The sequence below is a fragment of the Tinamus guttatus genome, unplaced genomic scaffold (genome assembly GCF_059628265.1).
Source record: "Tinamus guttatus ecotype Peru unplaced genomic scaffold, ASM5962826v1 Tinamus_guttatus_pri_ptg000518l, whole genome shotgun sequence".
Lineage (NCBI taxonomy): Eukaryota > Metazoa > Chordata > Aves > Tinamiformes > Tinamidae > Tinamus > Tinamus guttatus.
Genome location: NW_028289052.1, coordinates 6,081 through 33,120, shown reverse-complemented (window position 1 = coordinate 33,120; position 27,040 = coordinate 6,081). Strand labels below are relative to the sequence as shown.

The 27,040-nt window shown below is 37.5% G+C and overlaps 1 pseudogene; it reads right to left on the bottom strand.

Annotated features, from left to right (window-relative positions):
• Positions 1 to 24,366: 24,366 nt before the first annotated feature.
• On the bottom strand, positions 24,367 to 25,047 carry LOC148592806 (uncharacterized; annotated as a pseudogene).
• Between the last annotated feature and the right edge of the window lie 1,993 nt (positions 25,048 to 27,040).

Here is a 27,040-nt window from a genome sequence, read left to right as displayed (position 1 = left end):
TTGCAGCAAACTTTGTAACAGCATGAGTGAAAGACATTGGGATATTAACAACCAATTTTTTTTGAGTTGCAAAATTAGATAATGATTGTTTATTAATATTATTTATTAATATTATAATATTATTTAGTAATGTTAGAATATTATTAATAATACCCTAATTTCATTCTATTTCCACTTCAAAACTTTCTAATATTTTATTTTGTGATTTTTTTCACCACAAATTACAAATCATAATGAATTTGTTTTGTCCTATATAAAATGGAAGGTTTAGAGACCTTTGGACTACATTGTTGGGTCTCTTATCAATTATACCTTTTGAACTCCCTATCACTGCTGCTTCAGAAGTCCTTGCTTCCAGATGTGGCACTCCCGAAAGCAATTCCTTTGGGAATGGTCTTACAGAAAAACCAGAATCTTACAGGGAATGCAGTGCTTATGAAAAACAAAACAGTTCGTCCTGCTCATAACATATAGTGTAATGACGGGTATTAATCAGTTGAAATAAGAAAAAAAAATACTGTGGAGTATACACGCACTAGCTACATTTTACTAGCTGTCAGCGAGATTTTAATTCTTTGTTTTAAGCAAATGAAAATCAGAATTGTTAAGGGTTCCAGAAAAAAGAAGGGCCCTCCTCCAAGAGAATTTTTTTCCATGTATCGGTTTATGACTTAGACCAGCAAAGGCATAACATGATATTAGAATTGGAAAGGAGGTGTTGCAGGGAATCAGACTAGATATAAAATTGTATTTAAAAGTGTAGATAGTTAATCTTTGACATATTTTACATAAGGCTGTATGGGGCAGGAAAGATAAAGATGAATAAGCACTGTAAACTCGTGGCTGTTTTTTTTTGCTGCCCTCTTTGGTGTAATCCTGCACCATGTACTGGACACTTCCATACCATTATGGATGGGAGGAGGTATGTGCTTCTACATAGTGGTGGACAGTGAAACAGTGAGAAAGTTCTTCCATATGTGGTCAGTCCCACACATCTTAAAAGCTAAATTTTGCTTTTGGTGCCCACCTCTTCTTGCTCTGTTGGAAAGACAAGTACTTTCCATGTAGGCTGCTTCTGTAAACTGAGTGGCATAATTTACATTTTGGTAAATTAAATGTCCCTGAGCCCTGGAGTACCCCTGAATGCTCTGTTCTGAAAACCAGTAGCTCTGTAGACATTTCTGTTTGTTGGGAATGACATTTGGAAATTGCTTGTCAGAGTATTAAAGGGTCAAAAGCAAGCCCAGAAGTGCATGAACTATTTAAGAATCACAGGGATGCCTTCTCTTGAACACTGATTTAATAATACAGATGTAACTTCAGAGTTAGGAGGACAAAACATCTTCTGAGGAGACATTTCATAGATGGCACGTAATGTGTCAGTGGCGTGGCTGAACTGTGAAACCTCAGGGATGAAAAAGTTCGCTGGTCCTACCAGAGGGAAGACTACCTTAAAATTTACTTTTAAGTTTTGATCTATCTTCTTCTCCTCCAAGTGACAGATGGCATGAAAGCTCATTGGGTAGAGCACCAAAAGGGGTGCTGGGAGACCTGCTATCTCTTTTTTCCTTCTGTCTGAAGGACTCTTCTAGCAAGCTCTAGGCTTCTTGGTGAGTAAAGGTGAACACCGGTGAAGCAACGAGACTGTGAAAAATCTAGATTCATTGGAGAGTGCAAGTCTTCATTTGTTTTATTTTACCTTCTAGAAGGCAAAAAGGAGGGAGAAGTAAGGTCTCTTTAGGACTGTGACCTAGATCATTAGGGAGTTTCTGTTTATGATTTAAGCATTTCTCCTATGATAGGCAGCTAAAATCTGGCCTGGATGAGTTTTCCATTGTTTGAAATCTTACATCAAGTTTGGAAGCTAACAATTTAAAACTCCACAAGAAAACGGATGATAAGGGGAATGATAGAAGGACAGCTAATTAAATTAAGATAATGGACAAAGATAGAGAAAAGTTAATTCTTTTTTTCAGAAGAATAATGGCATTAAATGGAATGAAATGGACTTAATGCTTGAGTCTTACTAAATATGTGGGATTTTTTTACAACATGAAGGACTGAGGAAAGATGCTCTGCATCTTTTTTCTCTTAGTATTGCACACTGAGCTGGTGAATGTGGTATCAGTGTGATAAATCTACTCCTGTTTGCTATTGTGAGACTGCTTTTATGAATCTTCTACAACCGAAATGAGCTAGTTCATCAAGCCACTAATTCATTTTTATCGTTCTCAGGTAAACCAGTTTCTCAAAGAGGTACATCTTACCTGAGAGTAACAGAATAAAATTTCTAATCATGATCCAATATGGTACTTAAGTACAGAGAGATTTTGGTTTATCACCAAGCTGACAGTCATTTTTTTTTAACTGAACAGATATTCGCACTGTAGCAAATTAAAGACAGAGTTTTGAAGCAGCTTTGCCTTGGTGTTGGAAACTGTTTAATGCTGGCCTTGGGGCAGATGTGGATCTATTTTGAAAATACAGCATTTAACTGAGGATAATTTCTAATACTATTCCAACAAATTAGTTTTGGTAATGTCTCCACTTAACTAGCCATTTTTGTATTTCATAGGACTTGTCTCTGGATATGATATATCTGGATATAAGGATTACTCTTTTTCTTGAGGTAAAAACATTTTTTCTTTGGATAAACACTGTGAGTCCCAGGAAATAGAGACAGCAATATGAAATGGCTTGTAGTCTCATTTGTAGTCTCCTTTTCAAAGTAGCTGGGAAGAATCAACCCTCTTGCAAAGAGCATGCAAATAGCACTTGCAATAGAGCTGCCAAGGATACCTTTTGAATTCCACACCACAAGATTCAAGAAAGTTTGGGGCTTCTTTTGGATTACAACGAAAGTAGATTTAAATGATCTATTTCTGTATACCTTGTGTGACAAGCCTAGGCTGAGCTTGGCTGAGCAGGATCCAGAACTGGAAACAGGCATTGTCAGTTTTCAGAGATACAAAGGGGATTTTAAACATTGCTTGGGAAGAAGAACAGTTAAGCTCTTTCAGAGCACAATGCTACAAAGTGCTCTAGAAGGTTAGATAATTGCTGTGGAGACTACATAGATTGTACAATGATTACATCAGTCACCAGAGGCATAAAGGTGTGACAGGCTGAATTGTAGGGTGATAAGGCTTGAATGATTTAGTCCTGATAAAGAGAGAGGAAATGATAGCACTCAAGTGAATGAAAGATGCTGGTTATTTTTTTTTTCCCCTTTTGCTCTTTAACTGGGATTGTATTTATTTTCTAGTAAAAATAATAAATAGGTTCAGTTGTTCCCCAAGCTTAGAAGGAAGAAAAAAATGCATTCTGGCAGAGAAAAATAAGCTGTTTTGTTTTGTTTACATTGAAATACTGCAGATGTCCTAAAGCTATATGGATGAATATAAACACTCCATGCACTTGCATAAAGCTATATAGATGAATATAAACACTGCATGCACTTGCATAATTCTATATGTTCCTGAAAGTGAACAAAAATAAATATCCAATAAAATTAGTAAGTGTGACTGTATGTTTCAGAGAGGTGAGGTTAGAGCATAATGTGATATTGATGACTTGCGAAATGTGATATCTCTTCTGAATATTGCTGTCCCCATGAAAGCCTTTGCAGAAGGCTGTTACCATTACCCAGCCAAGCAGCCCTGCTGTCAGCCCTCTCTTTTTCTACATATATGTCCTAATCATTGCCAAATCATCATCTGGCATTACTCTACCATTGCAGTTAAAGTCATGCTTGGAGCAGCTCCACTGAGTGTGTTAGGTAGCATATAAGAGTTATGTGAGGTAGAAGCAGAAGTTTCTGTAAAGACTCAGCATGAGTCGAAGCCACTGTCGCTTCACTCCCTGCCTGTAATATCTGGGTATTACTATTCGTAATATCTTATACAATGTTGTAATGGAAATGAAGTTAAAAGAAAACTGAGAATGCTCTTACAGAGTATAAACTGAAAATTTGTGAAATAACATTATATATCAGGTTGTGTACACCTATCAACATGAGGTTGCAATACCTTTCGAAGAAGCTGGGAGAAAACACAGAGCATGTTTGCTCTATGATCTCTTTCAGATGGAGATGTGTAGGTAGTTAAAGACCTCTCTAATTTGTTACCTGGTATCTATAGGGTAGCAATTCCGTTACTGTGTGTGAAATGGTGTGTATACAGTTTATTTTCAAAGAAAAGAACTTCTTTTCTTTCTGAAGTGGAAACACTGCTGAGAAACACATTGATAGTAGGCTGTGAAGATGGTTATATATTTGCAAAATGCAGTTAGGTTTCTGGTGGGATTCTTTCCATGTTAAACATAAATTACCTGGCCAATTTATTATAGTTACCTAAATATACAGGTGAGCTCACTATAAGTGAATGTTGTTATATGTTTTTCTGCTTCCAACGCTAAATTCTCCTCAGTGGAGAAAGGGATTCACAGACGACTCATCTCAGAGGCACATGAGTATTATAGAACTGTTTTTTTCACTCTATCTGAAAAACATATTTTTTTTTCAGCAAATCTCTGTTCTGAGGCATTCTTATGGGGCAGAAAATGTGATTCAGGATAGGAGATATTTCTTCAGCAGCATTTCCAAAGATTGTGACAATTTTGCAGATCTGCCAAACTTGTTACATAGAGCCACAGGCACTATTTAACACTCATCTCTTAAGTAGTTTTCTTGCCTCAAGAATTCACATGAAAGAGTTTGTATTTTAGAATGTAAACAACCTAGTCCCAAAAGGAGAAAGAATGACTTGTGGAGGTGGTATGTTAGCTAGTGCTGGCATGAATACATCATCTAATTGAATACTGAAGGACTGGTTCATACCATCTGCATCTGTATTTAGACCCTTTGCCTTAGCAATGATCGAAGAAAAGTTTTTTATTTCTCTCTTATGAATCTTTCATGCAGCAAATTTACTGTTCATAGAAAAACAGCCATTCAGATTGCATGGTATAATGAATTTATTGTCAGTTATGTGTTTGCATAAACAAGCTGCATCCTAAGTACTCATTTTCTTTCTGTTCTCCTGCAAAGTTTTCCATAGTGGCTTAGAATATAAGTACTTTCACAACTACCCTGGCAAGAAAAGCCTTCAGAGAAAATCTCCATTGTGCTCCTAAGGGAAAGGTAAACTCTAAGCTGTTGAACTGTTGGATTTTTTAAGCATTATTATATGGAGTTATGGGTCATCGTGTTTATTTCTAACACTACGGGAATGTAACTAAGAAAAGTGTATCTGTGACTCTGATTAATGATTTGAAAACAGGATCTCAGGTAATTTGGAATAGCAACTTAATATATATTGAGCTTTTAAATTCAGCTGTGTTTTTAATCACTTAATTAAAAACAATGCTGAAGTGGATAAAGTCAATTCTCATTGCCAAGTTTATCACAACTTAGAAGCACTTCTGCAATTACACTGATGGATAATAAGTATTCTCACAATCAAAATTTTTTAAAAGAAGTCCTGACAAATATGAGTATGCAGTAGTTTGATTATGTTTGTGCATAAATTCTTGTTTTGTTGCTTTTGTTCCTGTATTTCTCCTGGAGTTGTGTTTTATGTGATTTATTATTATTATTATTATCATCATGGGCCCTTCCTCAGAACTGTAACTCTCTCTAGCTAATGAAATTGCATGACATATTTTCAGCCAAAGGGTTGCAGAATAAAATCCTATCTTCCGGTAAATGTTAATAAGTTGCAAGCTGCTAAGCATTCCATAAAAATATCAGTTACTTTTAAAAATCCCATTCAAAGAGAAAAAAAAAAAGTCTTTATATAAGTGATGTATGATAGCATCTTCTTTTCATATCCTTTCCCCCTCATTTTTTAAATATATTCACTTGAATTTAGTATTATATGCATTGTAGGCTTCTGCCTCCCTCTCTAGTATATGAGCTGGTATTTTGTTCACGGACAAATAAAAGGTTCCTTCATTATTGGAATATCAAGAGACAGTGAGCAGCATGTATAGAATGTATTACATTTTTCTTTTTTAATGTGAGGCCAGTATAATGTCCTTTGTACTAGATTACTGGGTCAATAATTCTTTTGGCCAAGTCTTGTCTGTATACACCTCCTGATAAGAGAAATTTAAGAAGCAGTAACTTAAACTTTCCTGAAGATACTAGTGCCAGAATTGGACACTAGCTACCGAACAAAATAATCTGATGCCCAAAATGATCAAAACTTCACAACATCTTTGGGAAAATAAAGCCAGGTTTCAGGGCAGTAGGAGGAGAATTTCTGGGTGTCCCCTTCTCTCTACATCTTCTTGTAATTTTGGGTGTGGTAAATCTTAGTCTCAGACCCAATACAGTGGCACAGTCTGAGCATGCATTTTATTTATCTCTTGTGGTTGTGATTGCTCCTTCCCAGTGCCTGGGCCCTGGGTCTACCCTTCAAGCCAGGTATTTCCCCAACACCTTGGGGTTCCTTCCACAGGTCAGGATGCTGTAGAGGAGAATGTCTTTTTCCCATTTGCAGATCAATCTGTAAGTGCCAGACGATGTTTAATGTGAAAACTGCTGCCCGGGCAAACGCTGGAGTCACTTTCAGTAACCAGGAAGCACCATTTGGTTGCTAGCATATTCCTGCAAAAGCAATCATAGAGCCTCTCCTTGACATTTAGATTGACTGAATGTCAGAAAAAGTGCTTCAGGGGAAAGTGCTGTGGCTAATATGTAGAGAAAAAAAAAAAAAGAAAAGAAAAAATCTCTTGGTCTTTAAAAAAGGAAACATCCCAAAAAGGAGCTATATATGTGGTTAGAGCAGGACATTTGATCTGGACATAAAATCACAGAATCGTTATGGTTGGAAAAGACCTTCAAGATCAACAAGTCCAGCTGTAAACCCTCCTGATGATAATTCTCATGTTTACCAAGTTATATTTGTCTTGGACATACACACATCACTCACACATTTTATGCCAGAGAAATGGTCTGAAACAACCCCTGTAGCACATAACAAACTCATGCCCATGTTTATGGTAGAAAGAAGTTTAATCCAAGAAGTTTAGAAATAAGACAGAGCTTTTTACGGCCTCTTATTCTAAGTGTAGATAACTCTCTCATCTTGCAGATAATTTCATGAGAGATTCAATGGCTAGAAGCTAGACTAGGTCACAAATTTTTAACAGCTTGGATAATTAAGTGTTGGAACAGTCTACCTAGGGACTTGGTGGTCTTTTCATCACTTGAAGTCTCTAAGCAAAGGCTGGGTTTCTTTAAGAAATATAGTTAGTGCTCTGATGAAGAAATTACTCTGTGACTTTCTGTGGTTTGTGTTGTACAGAATGTGAGGCTATATGATCATCACGGTCCCCTATGGCCTTAAAATCCATTATGTTATTCTTGATTAAGTAACTTCATCAAATGTCACAAAGGGATGAGGAAAGATTTACAGATTCCAAGTCACTTGTGGGTTCCAATCAGCTGCTGAAAACTGGTGAAATTTTACAGATATCTTGGCAGAACTTTTGTGTTCTTAGGTACTTAGATATATGTCCTTTCAGGCATATAATTAGACCTGTGTTTTCCAATACAGAGGCATATCTTGAACATGCTTACTGTGGTAGAAAGATGTCGTACATTTAGCTGCTTCGATATTTTCAAGTAAATATTATTATTTTTTGGAAAATGTTGAGGCTTCTTAGTAGCACTAAGATGCTTAATATCTCACAATTATCTTAGTTTTGAACAAAACTGAAACCTTGATTATATACTTAGCTGAAATCTCTCTGTTACTCTGGTCCTTTTAGCAGAAATGCACACATGACAGCAAAATATAGCAATATCGATTAAATGAAGTTTATCTAGAATCAGTGACCTCAAGTACTGCTTTACGAACAAGAAAGAAATAACCTTAAAAATCTAAATAAGCTAAAAAGGATGCTCTATGCTGTTTTGATTCATCTTGGATATGAAAATACACACTTTCTGGGAAATAATTTTGTTTATCTTCATAACTGAATTAACATCGGTTAAGTAATTATGCCATTCTGAGACAGGAAATAAACTCTGAGAACGTATTCAAAAACGATTTAGGTGATGGATATTTTTTTTCCCCCATATAGACAGTGACTAGCTTTCTGGAGATACTTTATTGCGGTTGGACAAGGTTGCCCTATAAGGGAAATGGAGGTAACTCACAGAGACGGGAGGTGCATCTCAGCATGTCCCCTAGGGTGGGCAGCTCTGTGCGCGGGGCTCCTCAGTGTGGCCAAGTCGGCTCTGAAGGCCATGAAACAGGAGCGTGGCAGAGGCTGCCTGGCCCAGTCGAACAAATGAACCAAGGAATTAACAAATGAGCAGAAGAATTTGACATTTTAATGATACTTTACTTTGCTATTTCCTCTTTTCTTTCTAGCCTTGTCTTTGACAGTCATACATGTATACAAATTAATGTTCCTGTTACAAATTCTTCTCATTTTACATGCAGTTAAAAATATATTCTTTTCCTTTCATGTTTTTATATCACTTATTTTCTACTGGAAGTGTGATTAAATTTGCAGAGTGGTTTATCAATTCTCTTGTTCTTTAACGTGCAATTTTCCAGCAGAAGAAAGAGAGGTTCTTATGATTTGGAGAGTATTGAGTGATTTTGTTTTATTAAACAAAAAAATCCTCTTTTGAAATAATATTTTGATAAATGATCTCTGAACAGTTCTTTCTAAACTGTATCTAACGCTCTTCAGTTTTGAGTTTCCTAACTTCCATTTTTACTGCCATCTTTTCTGTTTTATCATGCCTTTACCATTTTTAATTACTGAATTTCAAGTAGTCCCGAGATAATATATTTATCTCTTAACACAAAATTCCCCTTATTTTCTTTTGTCCTTTAAATTCTCTAAAAAGTAGCATACTTCTAAAACGGTTGCCTGTCCACTCTCAAAAGCCATAAACCCCATAAATAACTCTGTTCCTGCTGCTTTTCTGCACAGCCAGACCTGTGGTGTCTGTCTGACATCCGCTGATTCAAAGAGGGTGTGTGGGAATGGCGGGGGGGGTTCTAGAAAAATATGGCAATATAAAGCTTTCAGACACAGCAGAATGTACAACTCTACAAAAGGACAAAAATAACAAACTAGGGGCATTGATAGCTGAAACATCTATTGGAGAATATGACTATTAGGTAGGAAAAATATGTCATAAATAAAGGGATCTAGTAAGTATTGAACACTAACACAACTTAAGAAACCTCATTATCCAAATAAAGCCCATTTATGAATTTACTTCTTATATGCTCATAAATTCTTCCAAAATTTGTCCATATAACACAAAGCAGATCAGTTATTTATGTTTACAGAAAGTTTAAATTCTAGTTTACTTTCATGTAACACAGTGTAACTCTATACAGGATCTAACCCACAGCTTGATGTGCAGCCCACGTTGACATGTTTTGGAAAGACCTCTGCAGCTCTTCAGCCAGCATTTCCCTGAAATACTAAAGCATGCAGTAAAGAAGAGCTGAACCAATTTATGGAGATGTGTCCTAAACTATTCCTGTCCTGAGAAGTAACTCAATCCAGCTTCATGCAAGAACAACTTCATGTGAGTGCGGCATGAACCTGACCGTGCTTAGGCATCTATGCATTCACACTCTCTACATCCAGCCCTACATGTACTGTCTCTGCAATACTTTCATAAATCTGTCTAATACTTCATAAAGAAACAGACTGGACCTAACTGACACTTTCTCAAACACAGACTGCCCTTGCCAGCACGTTTGATGGGGGTTGCCCCCCAGCTGCAAGCACCAAGTGCACGGTGTCCCCTGGCACCCAGCCGCTGCCAAGTGCGTCCCACTGTGCCGGGGTTAGTTAGAGCTCAGAGAACCCTGGGGGCAAAGCAAAAACCCAAGGGTAAGAGCAGCAAAGAGGTTGGGTGACTGAGTGATGCCCTGCACTCTCATTTTCCATTGTTTTTTTTTATTATGAAGATCATTATCTTGTTCTTTGTTGCTTTTTCCACCTGTTCAAGACATGGGATTGGGTTTACTGCAAGGTTTGGTCTTCTCTGGCCCATTGCTTAGTCCTTGGGCTGACAGTATCTCATTATTACAACCTGCATCACTCTAATTCAGGTTGCTTACTTCCATGTTTTCTGTTTTAAATTCTTCTGGAGGGAAAAATTACATATATTGGTCTATTCTAGATAGGATAAGAAAATGTGCTGACTGTTCAGAGAAAACAATGTATATTTTTTTTTTCCTTTCTGTTTGGGACAGATTTTTGTCCCTTTCACCAATAAACTTCTTGAAAGTAGAGTTGAATGTTGTTTTGGACTTAGATCAGAGTAAATGAACTCAAGATCTGGCACACTTGTACATATACGAATGCTCTGCTGTTGTAAACCCAGAGTATACTGCATGAATTTATGCTCAAAAAAAAAAAAATGCACACAGTATGATCCATACTGGAAGGGTAGGATAGACCTTGGCAAGGTACAGTTTGGAAGGAACGACAATTTAGCTTTCGTAGACCAAAGAATATGGGTGGGAAAACCGAGGAACTCTTGAGCCGGGTCTTCTGACCTGAAACAGAAGCTGCAAACATATTCTTTTGTTTCAGACATGAGGCAGAAGAGGCTGTATGCTCAAAAAGCAGTTTGGTTTGTCTAATGCATGGAATTCATTCTGTCTGTAAGTCTTGTCTACTTATATCAGATTCTAACTACTCTGCAGCTTGCTCTTAGCATTGACGGATCCCAAAAAAGAAAAAAAGTAAACATAAGTAAACATTCAGATACCATGGTGACAGGGTCATTTAGAAATATAAATAGGAATGAGGTATCTCCTTCCTATAGGAAGGAGAAATAAGCAGGAGGTAACAGAAATCTAGCAGACTTTTACCACCAAAAGTGCTTTTTGCCTCTTCCTTAGAAAGATTTTCCACAAAACTTGTTGTCCTAAACATACTGTGGCAAGTGCTTCTTTATCCCTGAAAATGATCCAAGTTTTCTTTTTCTTTTAAAGTACATTCAGTTATCAGCCAACTACAAGTTCTGCTGCTTTTCTTACATATTCTACTTTGTTGTTGCCTTAAAAATCAATTTAGATTTGGATTGGAAAGATAATGCCATATATGCACGAGTACCTGTGAAGGAGCTAGAATAGCCACTTATAAGCAGTTAGTGATTTAGAGAAGTGATTTTTCTAGCTGTAATGCCAGCAGCTTGAAGTCTTAATTTCAGTATTTAACTTTATATCTTAATCTAGCCAAAATAATCTATCAGTAAACAAATATCAGCAGAAAAACATGTAAACGAAAAACAGACAGATTACTAAAACAATAAGAAATCATAAGCTTCTTATTAAAATTATATTTTAAAATCAAACCATAAAAAATATAAAATGCTTTCTTAAGAATGTTAGAAATAATTCCTCCTGGTACTTTGATAATGATTTTCCTTTTTTTTAGACTTTTTAGATGATTTGACAAATATGCCAACAATTTCCAGCTCTCCTTTGATCTCCAGTATGGCTTTAGAAGGATGGATTAATTTTAACCTTAAGCTTTAGGTTATTGATGTCCAGCTGATTTTACACAATGCAAATTATGCACACATATGAATATATGCATAGTATATGTATACACAAGTCTCCATGCTTTTATAGGTGTACTCTGCCAAAAAAAGAGTTAGATGGTGTAAAAAGATATCTAATTTTGTTCCTATGGGTTTGAGATAGATGTACCTGTCCTAGTTGATAAAGAATGCTGAAAGAAGCCCTCAGGTCTTCCCTCTCATGTTTTTGACGTAGGTTGCACAAGCTATAAAATATTTTTAAGAAAGTTCCCAATAGTTCTCAGATTATTCCCGCTATCTTCCTGTCTGCCATATTTTTCCTTGATCTATCAGCAGAGCAATGATTAGTTAGGAGGGACTTGGCCTAGTAACTGAAAACCCTTTGGTAGGGGAATCATGCTTTCAGAGCTATAAAGCATGAACCTCAGCTATAAAATAAATCCTCTAATCTGATACCTCACAAACATGCTCTTTATAAAAATCACAAGAAGATGGAAAAGTGTTACTCAGGTGGAAAAGGGCATGCAACCACACTAATCTGGAGATATCTTCCACACACCCATCTGCTTACATGAAGATATCAAGTTTCAGCAGAACAGGAAAGAATCCTTGCGTTATTGCCCCAACTTGGTCATTTATAAAAAGTTGCAATAATCTGCAAAAAAAAAAAAACAACAGACACATTGTTCTTAAAATGATAGCATCCATGAGGTAAGCTGAAAGGGTTTTGAAACCTGCTCCAGAGGGTGTACTTACCAAAGGTTGGTTACATTTCCCACTGCTGGTTTTCCATGTGCTGTGGTTGGCGCAGCAGCACATTGCAGCCCTGACTAGAAGTCCTCTGCTATTGCCATCGCCTGCCTGCTCCCACAGAACAACTCAAAATGGAAGGAACGAGCTGCGGCTGAGCTATGGCAGCATCTTATGACCATTCCAGTATCAGCTCAGAGTCTACGTCTGTTTTCTGGTGATTACATATTTATCCTCTCAAATATGATGTCTGGTTCTTGCCAGATGACAGACTGGAGGGAAGCCCTCTTTGTGCATCCTGCCACCGAAGTTGACTTTGAGACCAAAACAAAGGAGGAAAAACAGCATATGCAGCAATGTAGTCTTATTTCTCACTCAAGCAGCCATAATACAGTGGGGAATATGACACAGGGCCTGGAGATAACTTCAGTCCCTGCGGTGGAAAAACAGTAGATTTTAGGGGTTAGTGAGATTAGTCTCCCTGTATAATATCAACACCTGGCTTCATATTTGAGAGAAACTCCACCTACACATGCTCTTGAAAGCACAAATTCTTGAATAGGGTTCAAAGAATACTGAAACACTTTCTGAATTGCTGCAGAATAAAAAATACAAATGTGTATGTGTGTGTGTGTGGGCAGATGTATGCTATGCAGAAGTGTAAGTGCAACTCCTGGGTATATTTCCACTAGAATATCTCAATGAAGAAACTAAAATGGTGTTTGTGTTGATATAGTGATGAGCAGGAGTTGGTTTTATTTTTTTTTCCATCAAGATTTTTCATGGTCCTAGTGTTCTGGTGTGCCAGGCCTTTCTCACAAATTGTGAGGATTATAAGAGCTCAGTTTGATTGATTTGTCAAATTAATCAGAGCAAGGTTAACTTTTGACTTCATTATCCTTGTTTTCAGGTAAACGCCCTGAGTAACTGAACAAGGTTTTTGAATACTAAAAATAGGAAGTTGCATGATGCCTATTCATTTGAATCCATGTGGAGCACCTTAGGGATGGGTTAGTATTTAATATTAGTTTAAGGATTTAATGATTGAATTATAATTATAGTTTGAATTACTGAAAATAAGGACTCAAACAAGTACAAGCAGCTGTGTAACTTTTCAAACTATTCAGGCTAGCCGGGAAGTGATTGAAAAAGGCTTCATTTTATGTGCATTTTACACTGCAACTGGAGAGAGCTGCATAGGAGTAGTTACAATTGTGGTCATTATGACTCAGCTGAAATTTAATAATTGCCTAATTAAGACAGTATTATTGCCCTTAGTGTTTCAGCTGAGCATGCTATATAACTTGGTCATCTCTTTGGTGGTTATAAGTTTCTATTGAATTTGGAAGAGAATTTAGGACTGGAATTGTGATAGTAAGTCACCTTTCTTATGCAGAAGGAAGGCAATAGCAATATTCTAAAAAAGTGCCATCCCTGACTCAGTGGATTACGTCACAGTGTTCCTATCAACGTCCTAGCAAGAGCTGAAGTTATTAACTTGCTGATGAAGCAGCATCACCAAGGAAGAACTATTCCATTCTATAGCACCTAATAGCCTAATAACCTATTACATTTGCACAGTGTCAAGCTAATGTGAACTTTGGGTTCTGAGTGAAATTAATCCTTCGTGCAATTGATGTACAGCAACTAAAAGTTGCTGATTTTGTTCTAAGGCTTAGGAAGCAAGTCCTACACGTTTCTGGATATCTTTGGTGCATCCCACATTTTTCACTTGTTCTGTTCATGACTATATTGCACAGATAAGAATTATGTAGGATTTCACTCACAAACCATGTAACATAGATTTCAGACTGACAGTAAAGCAAGACTGACCAAAGTGAAATCTTGTTTGAGAAGAATGCTTTTACTATACTACCTCCTTTAACAAAAGAAAAAAAAGTAGGGGTAAAAAGAAAAGAAAAGCATTCCATTCCTGTCAGGGAGTATCTGATGTATTATAAATGATCTTCTCCTTTTTCTTAACGAATCTTGACAACTTCATCAGACCAACCACGTCAACCATTGCAGCACATTCAATTGATCAGCCTGTCATTAAGCTACCTGAAACCTGAACTTCTCTTGAACAACTTTGCTAACCTTGGAAAGTTATTTGAAAGAAAAAAATGTGAAGAACGAAATAAAAGCTCAGTGAATAAAATAATATCCATGTGAAATGGCACTGTTCTGCATCAGTCTGAAAAACTGTAAAACTTAAAATTGTGCTGTCAAGCAAATCAGAGGAAAAATGACTTGCCTGGAAATCTATGCCTAAAATAAAGGCTCTATCTGCACTATCTACATATACAATAATAAAACTGTGGAAAGAACATGTGCAAAGGATGTATTTATCAGTAAAGTCCGGATTTTAGAATAGTGCAAAAAGGCTTGTGGGCAGTTTTTAGTAGAAACTTTTTTATTTCGCTTTTACTTTAGGCCTTGCTTCATTTTAATTTTTCATCACTTATCCTTACTATCGAGTAAACAAAAATTATTTAACTTCTCCACTAAATCATTCTTCTGCTGCAAAATATCAGAAGGCAGAGCATGCACACACTAGTCACAGGCAAATCTCATTGCTGGGGCAATGATGACAACATTGTTAAGATCATTAGCGCAACTGCAATGTGACAGTACAATGACAAATCTCCTTTCATAATCAGAAGATCAGAAGATATTGGTGTACATAAGTGAAAATGCCAGTGTTTTTAAGAGGACATAATAGAATTAGTAAGAAAAGAAAAGAGACTGAAATTAGTTCTTTTCAATAACAGACCAGAGCATCTATTGAGTGGCAATGTTTCTGTTAAGCAGGAACTAGCTCTCTGTCAAAAGCAAGGACTGGTTTGATTAGCTGGAGAAGCTATAGAAACTCATTGCTTAATAGTTCTGCAAGAAGTGTAGGAAAATAATGCTGACACATACCTTGCTTTCTAAATACACTGATATAATGAATGCATAATTCTGTTCTAACTTACATTGCCATATGCAGTCTTCAGTTATTTCTTTCTTTATGACACCTTCTCTCTTTTTGGTGCCTGTTCTATATTCACGTGCATGCTGCACTCTGTCTTTTGGAGTGTCACTGACATTGGCAGGCTTCATAGGATGAAAAGCATTTGGGCTGGGTGCAGGATTGGGCATATATTATTCTAACTATGACTGTAGCAAACAGTAAGGTAACTGTCACGGTTAGGTATCTCAGAAATATTCCCCAGGTCTGAATGAATCACTGACCTTTCTGTTAGAAGCGCCTCCTGGGATATCCATTAGTGCCAATTATGCAGATTGTTTTCATGAAGGGGACATCTGTTGATTAAAAGTTGGACTAAAACTAAAAAGATGTTTCGCTTATGGTCATTAATCACCACTTGTTATTGTACTTCAAGTTCAAGCATGCAATCAGCTCTCCAAAAGCTTGTTCTCCTGCACTGCTAATAGTAGCATTTCATCCTGTTTGGAGACGAATTCCTCTGCCTACCAACATCTATGGGAAAAGAAGCTACTAATTAACTGACTTATTGACTTGCATCTGACCACACAGGCAGCAAAGATTAGCTTTGCTTTACAGTCAATATTACTGTCTTTCTCTTTCTTTCTTTCTTTCTTTCTTTCTTTCTTTCTTTCTTTCTTTCTTTCTTTCTTTCTTTCTTTCTTTCTTTCTTTCTTTCTTTCTTTCTTTCTTTCCTTCTTTCCTTCTTTCCTTCTTTCCTTCTTTCCTTCTTTCCTTCTTTCTTTCCTTCTTTCCTTCTTTCTTTCCTTCTTTCTTTCCTTCTTTCCTTCCTTCTTTCCTTCCTTCTTTCCTTCCTTCTTTCCTTCCTTCTTTCCTTCCTTCTTTCTTTCCATCTTTCTTTCCTTCTTTCTTTCCCTCTTTCTTTCCCTCTTTCCCTCTTTCTTTCCCTCTTTCCCTCTTTCCTTCCTTCCTTCCTTCCTTCCTTCCTTCCTTCCTTCCTTCCTTCCTTCCTTCCTTCCTTCCTTCCTTCCTTCCTTCCTTCCTAATAAGGCAGAAATTATGTGTGTGAAAATGGCTTTTGAGAATATAAAGTTTTGTACCACATGTAACAGTTTTGTATCTGACTCCTTGCACTGACAGCCCTTTTGGGGAGTACTGACTCACTCAGGTACCCAGACTACTTACATATGAGCAAGATTGAAGATTTTGTAGCAAATTTGGAGAAGCATATGAAGAAAACATTTATTCGAAAATTCCTGTTCCAAAAATAAAAATTGAAAAAGAAAGAAGTAGACATGCTAAAACTAATTGAAAATGGATTTGGGATTTAAAAGATTATGTTCAAAAATGTCTTCAGGAAATATTGGTTTATAATAGTATTTAAAATGGAGTTTCTACAATCCTACAAATTACGGAGTTTCATTTTGTCTTTTTGAGGGGATGCTACAAATTTCCTTAGTTTTAGGAGTTTTTTTAATCCAGTTAATTCATGCAAAATATTTCTGTGTGGTCTTGTAATTTTTTTTTCTTTAGGCATTATTTTTTGTGCACCTGGTGAGGCTAAAGCAATTTATTGGCAATATGGTTGGTAATACTCCACCCACTGATTATTTGGTGATTAAGATTGTCAATAAATTAAAATTTTAAAACAAGACACAAAAATAGTGATTTTTAAAAAGCATGATTTGAATAATGTTCATAGATTTGCTGGTCAGCAAAACAGACCTCCTTGAGAATTGTTTTCAGTATACAGTTTTGAAAAATACAGACAGGCAGGAGAAAGGCAGGAGACAGGCAGGAGAAATTTGTGCTTGAATTTGCAGGACTTTTTCTCCGAGGTTTCTTCTGAGGTCCACTGGTATTTTTTTTTTCCCCTGAATGGCTCTGTGTGCTTTCCCATTACAGCATATTTATTCTTCATGCACCTGCAGTCCAGGGAGGAAGTAAAGAATTTAGTCGATTAATGGCTTCTTCATCTTAATATACTGTATAGATTTGGGAGTGCTGTGCAAGGGAGACCTAGAAAATATGATTGCTGCAGGACTTAGGCGTTTGGCTTGCCTTGGTTCCCCAGGCGAAGAAGGCCTCCAGCTGCTCTAGCAGCACTTATTCCATGGGCAGCTCTTCTGAAGCTCTATGCTGGCAGGGCATCCAACTGGAAAATCTTGGACACTCAAGCATTAGATCCCACCTATGGCTTTTATATGCAGTCTGGAGCATTAACTGGCATTTTCTGATGCCTGCTCTGTTAACGAGGTGTGTGCAGAGGTGCAGATGTGTACACAAAAATGTCACTTCTGGACCTGAGCCAGATGGTTATGAACAAAAGCTCTTGAGTAATGTTAAACCGATGGCCTTCTAAAGAACACTTTTGTAATTTATTGGCTGAGAATACACTCATATATTACTGTAACAATGTCAGAAGAAAATGATGTATGTTTTCCCTTCTTGCAATGCCAATGTGACACCCCCCCAAAAAAAAAGTTCTTTAAACTTTATTTGGTGTGACTGAGTTAACAGAAAGAAAGTTTAAAATACTCTGGATTCTAATTCCTAGCTTAAGAAAAATGAATCTGAGCTGTGAGGATAAAAATATTTCCAAAAAATATACCTATTGAGTTCCTTTACAGGTGGTTCTTGTTTTTCAAAGATTGGTTTTAGTATTCAAGAACTAATAGTATAGAGTAAGTTGCATGCCCAAGATAAATCAAAAGAAGGGATTTCTTCATGAACACTTGGCAGGAGGCATTTGTAAAATATTTAAGTGATGTGCAACTAAATTTCTTGTTTTGCTTAGATCTGCCCTTTTCTTCAAAGACTTACACTACAATGAAAATCAGTGTTTTTTAATTAAATGTTGATGATATGTAGTCAACATAAAATGTACAAGCAGTACAATAATGAACCAAATTCAACACTGACTTATTCTCTTAAAACCACAGATTTCGCGTAATTGCGTATTTTAACATTTTAAATAGAGACAGGAGGCATGGAATTGAATAGAAATAAATGTGGGTCCTGTTCTGAATCATGTATTAATCCAACTAAACTATATCTGCTTCATACACTTCAATGAGTTCTACTGGTTGAGTACAGAGGTCTTCAAAAGATCAGGCCCTGCAGACTGCAGCACAGGATTTTGCAGTGGTGCAAGCAAGTATTGCTTCACTAACTGTGTAGAACTAGGCTATTTTATGCAATCAGAGAATCTGTCTCAATTGTGCTTTTAAATGGAGCTCTTCTATGCCAAAGACAATAATCACAGCTTGAAAGAACTGCAAGAGAAAACTTGGTAAAGAAGGTTCTAGGATTGAGGTACGGTGGTAAATAAAGAAGAGAATCAAGTAATTTTAACTGAGTTTGACAATTCCAAGACCTGTTTGTGAGCTAATAGATGGTAATGAATACTCCATTTGAAGCAATCAACTAGTACGGATAATACGGATAGAGGTAAAGTCAAATCATGCTGCAGCTCTACAGCTTGTAATTTTGTTATTCCCATATAGTGAATACCTTCTTCCCAGTCATAACAGTGTTATTATACAAAACTTTGTTTCCTCAACACTATGCAGCTATATTTAATGCCACACAGAATAATTATACGAGTTTAAATATACATATTTTTCTTCTTTTCTTCTTTTTCTTCTATGCATGTTTTTCCACTAATTCACAACAAGAACGTCACCCAGATTTTTGTGGGCCTATATGTCATTTTTAAATACAAGTGATTTGGAAGCTTTGATAAATAGAGTATTAGTACAGACATAGAGCTCTTTAGTAAGCAAAAATGCGGGTTTCTTGTCATTTTGCTGTGAACGGATATATAGATATAGCAATATGGCTTCATGCTTGACATAAGCTGACTTGGCCAAATTTAGGCTTAGGGCCTGGCGCTCAGAAGATCTCGCGATGTTACGGAAAGCAAAGGGTCAGCAGAGATTAAGGCGTGTCAGCTGGTTTACTCTGAAGAATCAGTACATAGCCATATAAGGTAACATTGTTGCTAATTGGTGGCAGAGCAAGCTTCCGCATTCTCAAGGAGTATAACTGTAGTGAGCAGCAAGCAATAAACGGCACTCCACTTAACCATATTGGTGTTACTTGGTTTGCCCCCTAGCAGGGTAGGATGGCCCCGGAGAGCCCGACCTCCGGGTGAACACGTTACGTTGATGAGAGCTGAGACCGGAGATCGCGCGGCTGGAGACAGCGAACGGCAACATTTTGCTTCTGGTTTGACCTACACTTTTAGGTGTAGACACACATAGGAGCTCATATAGAGATTGCTTGATGTTGTAATGTGATAATAATAGAAATATTATCACACTGTATAATGTATTTGACCAGACTTGTGATCAGAGACTTCCAAGGTGATCTGTACACAAGGCAATAACAGAGTTGCAGGGCTAAACTTCTTATTACTTCTAAATACTGGCAAAAATATCTTTGTGCAACTTTTGTGAAGCACAGAAATACATCAAGAGATGAAGTGTTCAAAATTTTTCACGACTGTTCAACTGACAGTTTATTTCAAATTCTTTCAAAGTTGAGGTGACATGGACAGATTCAAATAATTTGCATATTTTCTTAGAAGGAAGAAAAAAAGCAATCTATTACAAGAGAAAAACAGAGTAAAATGGTCTATTTTCTTTAATGAAATGAGCAGAAGTTCTACCAGTTTATTATCAGTCATACTGGACATTAAGAACACATTAAGGCAAGCATAAGAAGAAATTAAGAATATTACACTTTTAGTTTTAAGTAAACATTTGGAAGAGTGTCAATTTGGGGAACAGAGTGAATAAGAATGATGCTTACTCTATACCAAGATTACCCGCCCCACAGGCAGTGTATGTCAGACACCATTTTTGAATTAAAGTTCTCTCTTCTTGTCCTTCGAATGGAAACTTGTAATTTACTGCTCTCCTTTTCTAATAGTAAATCACTGCCTATCCTTCTCAAGGCTATCGAGGAATATGCACAGCACTACCATGCTCTCTATTTTGCTCTCCAGCACTACCACACTCTCTATTTTGCTCTCTCTGCCTCTGTCGCCTTTGTGCTCCTTTGAAGAACACAGAGGAAAGAGCCTTATTTTCTCCATTGTGTCTTTTATCTGAAGGCTAGGAATACTGCCAGTCATGGTATCGTTCTTCATAAGCTTTAGCTTCTAGTAACTTCTCATCAAAGCTTTCTAGAGATGTATAAAACTTCTAAATTGGTGAAAGAGCCCCTCTCTGTGATACAGAGACCTTGAGAGAGACAATAAACATTACTGATATGCTGCAGAATAGTTTATAACACAGTGATCCTTTGCAGATTCCAGTCTCCCAATTTCCCAACTGCCACATTTTCACTGTTGATCTAAACCAAAAAAAAAAAAAAAAAAAAAAAAGGAGAATTAAAAGCCTTTGGCTGAATGTTTTCTTGCCTATTACTTTGTCTAGTACTGTTATTAGTCATTAAATCTGAGCTTCAGTTCTCTGATGCTGCTGAAAATGAGCAAGAAAATCATGAAGAATTTCATGCCAATGAGCAGAATCAATGAGGCACATCTGTTTCCCTGATAATGGAGTTAAACAACACCAAGGAGCACATATAGATTAATTTCCATAAGTCTATGGGAAACAGAAAAGTATCTATATCTCAGTTTCATCAAATGCTCCTGAACTGGGAGCTGAATCAGTTCTTCCACTCAGCAACCTGTTGAGTGTCCGAGTTGTAGCTGTTCCTTCTCACTGCGCTCAAGGCAAGCTCAAAGCCTCCTGATTACCCACCACTGACAGAAACTGTTACTGATTCTATACCAGATCAAAAACTAATGAGAGTCTTCAGTAGACTTTGTTTTCAAAGCATACTGCATGAATTCAGTGCATGATAGGTATACGGCTTTTGCTAAGCAGTTTCAAATCAAAAAGACTTTAAAGACAAGGATTTACTAAGAAATGTGAATAGTCAGGAGATCCCTGAAGTTTTTATTTGGAAATCATCAAGGCTTGACACCACAGATAATTCCATAGTAGAAAGAAACTTAGTCCCAGGAAGTCTGCTCTTCAAGGACAAAAACCCTTCTAAGTCCTGTAAGACCACTTCAAATCTTTTCTATCAAAAGCAGAAGCCACCAAAGCATATGACAGGGAATATGAACAGGGAATATGAAGGACATTGCAAATACCTTAAGTTCCTGCAATAGCAGTGGCACAGGATTTGTAGTGCCCAGGAGCAGTACCATTCAAAGAGGCAGTTAAATTTAGCAGTTGCCTGCTAAACTGATCATCACCCTCATCATCACTCCGAAAATATCGTTACAGCTCTACATTCTTAACATAGGCAGGCTTTTCTGCAGAATCTGCCGAACTTTTCACAGCTGAAAGTGATAGAATGCTGAAGTTTGGCTTCATTGATCAGAACCTGTATTCATTTTGCAAAATAAGCACAGTTTTGAAAGACCTTATTTGAATGAAGTATAAAGACCTAATTCACATCTCTTGGCATAGCATGAACACTATTTAAAGCCTTGTAATCAAGTACACTCAAAAGCAGGGAAGGCCAAATACCACCTTTTTGTCCAGATTAGACTTTGAAATGCTAAGAGAAATGATTGCAATAGCCCATGGAAATCATCACAAAAAAGGCTTTTCAGTATACCTGAAACATGGAACATCTTCAAGGGTAAGTGGTATTGGCAGCTGTTTCACACAATGCAAGCTATGAAATGGGCGTCTGAAGAGGTAGGGCACGAATTCAACAAAATTCAGAGCCTGTGATAAACAGAAAATGTCAAGGGGAAGGGGGAGGATTTTTGCTGTGCAGCCTTGAGCCCAGCACAGCTCTGATTCAGCAGCATCATTACTCAATTTATTCCTCATGTGGGAAAAATATTTATTCTGGCGAGGTTCTCTCACAAGGGCTTATTGCAAAGGAAATAGTACTTGGCAGAAAAGTATTTCTTATTGTTTTTCTCCATTCAAGCCATTCTTATTTGTTGGCTTCACTTTTTAGCACACAGAGTATTCAATTAATGCATCAATTAATTGCTTAAACATACTACAGAAAATTTTGCAATGACTGATTCATAAAAAATGAGGCAATCCCTTGTAATAGTAATAGAATTTTCAGTGAGCAGTAATAATCATCGAAAATTCACAGACCAAATTAAAAAGTGTTAACTTTTTCACATTTAATAATTTGATCACACTGAGCAGGTTTTTTTTTTTTTTGTATTTTAGCTGATACTACTTCTATGTTCATCTTTAAATGAAAGCTTTGATATTAATTTGCTTGAGAAATTTCTTCATGATGTTCTGCCACAGTATGGAAAGAATTCTATTAACTTTTCTCTCATAAAAGGATCTCTTAGTAACAATACCAAAGAGAAAATGTTGATTTGTTCTTGTCCCCTACAGGGCCTTAAATCTCTCTATTACCACTTTCTGAATCATAAAGGAAACTCAGCTTGCAAGTCACATATAACAGGCTCTGGAAATCAAAGACCCATGTGGAAATTACAATCAAAAACAGACACAGATATGTTGGTGCTGGAATAACTGAAGGACCATAACAGCATCTTTATCCATGAATAGGTGCATTCATATAATATTTATTTATCAGATGCAATGCTGAAAACAGAGTATGCAGAGTTTCTCTGGTGTTAGTAAATGGCGTAAGAGTTCCTTTAGCTATATCTCTTGCGTATCTTAAGATATTAACCACTTTTCATCATCCTGGCAGTGATTGTCCTCTTTCTACTGTTTGTCAGTATAGCCAAGTACATGCGGGACAGGGAAGGACAACAATCACTTTTTTTTTTTCCCTGATTAGATCTCTCAGTGCGGACAGAAATTAGTATCTTTGAGGCAGACTCTCATGGGTCCCAACTGAACTCTTTTTTAATCAGTATCAAATTCTCTCATTGCCTTGTTATGTCAACCTCTCCTGGACAAAACACAAACACATCTGTTTTAGCCTGTTGGCACATTACAGTGGTGACCAGCACAACCATTTAATGGACTTGAAAATATCACATGTTCTGCCACTCTGTGGGAAGCAACATTACCTAGCTTCATCCTAGTTAGCAGCCTTCAAAGTTTTTGTTCAGATGAGAGGACGTGACTAAACTGCAAGACTCTGCTACATGTCATGTTTAAGCAGTAGACACAGCACTAGCTAAAGGCCACATTGCAACAGGAAGGCTGAGCATGGTACCAAGGACCACCTATCTCTAAATAGTCCTGTAGCTGCTATTGTAAAGTGTGGCAACTTAAGAAAGAGAATTACTTTGCAATTGGAAAAATGACAAGTTTCTGATTTAGCAAGATTATCAGCTGGAATCACATACAAATTTGGCATATACTTTATAAAGTAGATACCAACCTGAAAATTATCAGTATGATGCCATGATCAGATAGCTATTCAGAAAGTAGGAAAAAAATCTAAAACTGACAAAGCAAATTTATAACCCTGTTAACTCTGCTGCTATTAATTTAGTTGGCAGGTTACTGATCCTGAAAAATTAATGTTACAATCCAAGCAGAGATGTTTTAAAGTTTTAAAAACAGTTTTAGAAAACATTCTCCCAACTATTTCAGCCTTTTTACACTTCCAAATCTCACTTTATTTTTTTGCACTAACATAATGCTATGAGTTCTTTCATACTATGAAAACTGCCTATATGAAGGCACACAGAAGTCAAATGCAAGTACAAGAAAGTTGCTAGGGTATGTAGGGAGGAAATTAGAAAGGTGAAAGCTCCCATGGAATTCAGTCTGGCCATAGCTGTGAAAGACAACAAAAAAAGCTTCTATAGATACACTAACAAGAAGAGGAGAGCCAAGGAGAATCTCCATCTTTTACTGGATGCAATGGGGAGCATTGTCACCAAGGATGAAGAGGAGGCTTAATGTCTTCTTTGCCTCAGTCTTTAACACAGAAATCAGATATCCTCAAAGAACTTGACCCTCTGACCTGGAAGACACCTACAGAGTGCAGAATAAACCTGGCCTGATCCAGAAGGAAGTCGTCAGTGACCTGCTACTCCGCTTTGACACTCACAAGCCTATGGAGCCAGAGAAGAGCCCCATAAAGGTTCTGAGGGAGCTGGCAGAAGTGCTCACCACGTCACTCTACATCATTTATCAGTGGTCCTGGTCAACAGGGGATTGAGACTTGCCAATGTGACACCCCTGTACAAAACGGTTTGGATGGAGGGTCCGGGGATCTACAGGCCTGTCAGCCTGACCTTGGTATCAGGGAAACATATGGAGCAGATCATCTTGAGGACAACCACAAAGCATGTATGTGGCAACCAGGGGATCAGGCTCAGCCAGCATGGGTCCATGAAAAGCAGATCCTGCTTCACCAACCTGATTTCATTCTATGACCAGGTGACCTGCCTAGCAGATGAGGGAAAGACTGTGGACATAGTCTACTTAGACTCCAGTAAGGCATTTGATGCAGTCTCCCACTGCCTTCTCCTGGAGAAGCTGGCAGCTCATGGCTTAAACAGGTATACTCTTTGCTGAGTGAAGAAATGGCTGGCTGGCTGGGCCCGGGGAGAGGTAGTGAATGGATTTAAATCCAGCTGGTAACTGGTCATGAGTGGTGTTCCCCAGGGGTCAATGTCGGGGCCAGTCCTCTTTAATGTCTTTACCAACGATCTAGATGAGGGAATTGAGTGCACCCTCAGCAAATTTGCAGATGACACAAAGCTGGGAGGAAAAGCTTATCTGCTTAAGGGTAGGATCCCTCTACAGAGGGATCTGGACATGCTGGATTGATGGGCAGAGACCAACTGTATGAGGTTCAACATGGCCAAGTGCCAGCTCCTGCGCTTCGGTGACAACAACCCCATGCAGCACTACAGGCTACTACTACTGGAGAGCTGCGTGGCAGAAAAGGATCTGGGGGTGCTGGTCGACAGAGGGCTGAACATGAGCCAGCAGTGGGCCCAGGTGGACAAGAAGGCCAACAGCCTTCCGGCTGGTATCAGGAACAGCATAGCCAGCAGGGCCAGGGAAGTGATCGTCCCTCTGTGCTTGGCACTGGTGAAGCTGCACCTCAAATATTGTGTTCAAGTTTGGGCCCCTCTTCTACAAGGAAGATATGGAGGTAATGGAGTATGTCCAAAGAGGGGCAATGAAGCTGCTGAAGGAGCTGGAGCACAAACCTTATGAGGAGCGGCCTAGGGAGCTGGATTATTCTGTTTGGAGAAGAAGAGGCTCAGGGGATACCTTATTGCTCCCTACAACTACCTTAAAGGAGGTGGTATTGAGGCCCTAGGGGTCAATTTCTTCTCCAAAATAACTACTGATAGGACAAGAGGAAATGGCTTCAAGTTGTGTCAAGGGAGGTTAAGGTTAGACATTTGGAAGAACTTCTAAACAGAAACAGGGGTGAAGCATTGGAATGGGGTGAAGCACAGGAACATGTTGAAGGTCTTTTCCAACCATAATGATTCCATGATTCAAGATCTTCGGTTTAATCAAAACCTGGCAGTTTGTGTGTCATGGAGTATAGTTAAATCACCTAAAAATAAAGAGTAGAATCATTAAAGCATACAGGGCATTAATTTTCAAATGGATGTTCTTGAGTAGTCAACTGAATTTTCACCAAATCTAGGAAAGACTGATATTCTGATTAGTTATGAATTATTTAAGAATATATAATTAATATACTTTGTGTAAAATTTTAGTGATATTTACAACAATATTGAGCAGCCCTAGATTACTGGCAAATGACAAAAAGTGGACAGATAATGTTTTGCATAGATTGAGCAACTCCAGAATATTTATTTTGAAGCTTTTAATAAGAATGGAATGTTTCAATGATTTGACATCGACAATGTTTTTTTTTTGACAGTTCAAACTGAGTTTATGTCTTCCAAGGCTTGAGTACAGCTGGAGCTCTGGTTTCACCGCCATTCCTTTCTGTGGATTAGAAGTGATCTGTTTTATTTCTCCTAGCAACATAGGATTTCAAAACATGAAATTCAAATTCCTTAAAAAATGGAAAATTGATATTAGCCTTCTGAATTTTCAATTTTTGCTTTGCTAGGTAAACTTTTTGCACATAAATCAAAAATTCACACACACACACACACTGTGTTTTGGTGCTACCAATAGCTTAGTTCCCCATATGCTTCACTGGATTGAGCTCACCGACAGAAAAGGGATGTGAACCGTTTTTAACAAGGACCCTGAGAAGGAAAGCTTCCAATCTTGCTTCGGACTGATTTTATTCCATTTCTTATATGCTGTGATTTTTGCACTAGTCTGACACTTTTTCACTACAGTATGCCATAGATATTAAACTCCTCAGCCAAGGAACATAAGGTAACTGGGATACATTTCTTGGTGGTGAAATATTGTTGAAATATGATCGGATATGAGTGGAATTTGAAGATGTGTGAATGGAAGGAAGCAAAGATAATAACTAGCTACCTATATTGAAAGAATTACTCTAATGTCCAAGTTCCCCCTCTCTGGCCTCATCATATGCTTCATTTAATGATTATATTTACTAGCTTCATCCAGCTGGCACAATTAACAGGAAAACTAAAACATCTGGAGTACCTTTCAGAATAAACATAAAAGCAAGGGGGAAAAGAGGCAAAGGAGACAGGAAAAAGAAAAAAAAAAGAGCAAAAGATGGACAGGATTTGATTTTTGAAAATGCGCAAGGCTAAATCTTATACCATTGAGGAGACTGATAGAAACAAATTCTAAATCACAATCATATTTTTGCTGCTCTTTTAAACACTCATCTCCCACCACATATTTTTTTCTCAGAACTGTTATGTGATT